Source organism: Triticum dicoccoides, unplaced genomic scaffold, assembly GCF_002162155.2.
Source record: "Triticum dicoccoides isolate Atlit2015 ecotype Zavitan unplaced genomic scaffold, WEW_v2.0 scaffold68247, whole genome shotgun sequence".
In the NCBI taxonomy this organism is placed as follows: Eukaryota; Viridiplantae; Streptophyta; class Magnoliopsida; order Poales; family Poaceae; genus Triticum; species Triticum dicoccoides.
The window spans coordinates 1-1,303 of NW_021291615.1; the positions used below are offsets into that span (position 1 = coordinate 1).

General features: G+C 46.8%; 1 long non-coding RNA gene across 1 annotated transcript; it reads right to left on the reverse strand.

Moving 5' to 3' along the window:
* Positions 1–4: 4 nt before the first annotated feature.
* LOC119347446 lies at positions 5–650 on the reverse strand. Its single transcript, XR_005168334.1, has 3 exons — positions 535–650; positions 299–402; positions 5–96 (listed from the first exon to the last, which is right to left on the reverse strand). It is a non-coding gene; the product is annotated as an uncharacterized LOC119347446 (long non-coding RNA).
* Positions 651–1,303: the final 653 nt, after the last annotated feature.

Here is a 1,303-nt window from a genome sequence, read left to right on the forward strand (position 1 = left end):
CGGACGAAGATCACATTTCCTTTGCTTGTATCCTCTAAAATGCCAATTGTCTCTCCTGCTGCAGCATCGATGTTTTTTTGCTTGGATCTCTATCTTCTGCAATGTTCAGTCAACAATTTAGCCTTATTTTTAACTCTTTCGTCTCAAACTCATAACTGAAAGTGAAAAGGTTCCTACGAAGGAATACAACTAATGAATATCCTGGTCGGTTGAGCTCACTAGGTAAACAAGCAAAGTAAGCCAATATCTGCAGCATTAACCACTGAAGATCGAGGTGCATGCGTGATGGACTATGTACCTCCGGCATGACGAACCAATCCTTTGAATGTCAGCAGTTCCGTTTTGAATCTCTAGCCCATAGATTGGTCTGCAGCATTCTTCAGATCCAATTTCCTTTCTTTCCTAAAACACAAGAGATTGAGACAATCGTTTGGAGAAATTATAACATGATGCTTTGTTCAAAGGAAGCTATAAACTTGGAGAAGCAATTAATCAATGTGCATATATGCATATACAGAGGATTGGTGTCGTTACCTTGGTTAATTGCTGCAGTGGTACAAGCCTTGATACGCTACGCAAACAAACTGAAAGTTGCACACACTCGCATGGTGGCAAATTAATACTGTATAATCTTAGGTAGCTAGTATGAGAAATGGCCCATGCATATCCATACACATTAGATGCTTTCCTTTTGTTTGCTTTGCTTTTCTCTTTGCTTTCCCTCACGAAAGCAAAAGCTGTGAATTCTTTGCTTCTGCACATCCATCATCAGATTCTTTGCTTGCTTCGTGGTTTGCTTTGTTGTCGCTGGGATATAAAGGAAAGGATAAATCTGGCTAGTTTGCTTTGTTGTCTGTCATGTCATCCCGTTAGTTGACCTACTTATGTATGAGGCTACCATTCCCTTGTAAAGGCCATGAATAATAATAAAACTTGCATGAGGAAGAGTATTAAAGTAGTTCAGGTTATATATACTTGTATCCTTATTACTGTACACAGTTCAAGACTTGAAAAGAGAAGTCAAGCGAGAATCTGCTGAGTGCTCCGCTAGGGTTCCGCCTGCGCCGCCGCCGGCTCGATCCCCCGCCGCGGGTAACTGCCGCCTCCAGTCCTCGTTCTCGCCCCAGCCCTCGTTCTTGCCCCCAGCCCTCGCTCCCCCCTTTCCCCCCTCCCCCGTACCCCCGCGTCGCCTCCCCGAGCGAGGCGACCGGGGCCCCTTCCCCATTCCTCTCCAGCGTGCCCCCCTAGCTCCTCCCCCCTCCCGCCGCCGCAATGCGCGCCGCCGGGCCTTGCCCGCGTGGTG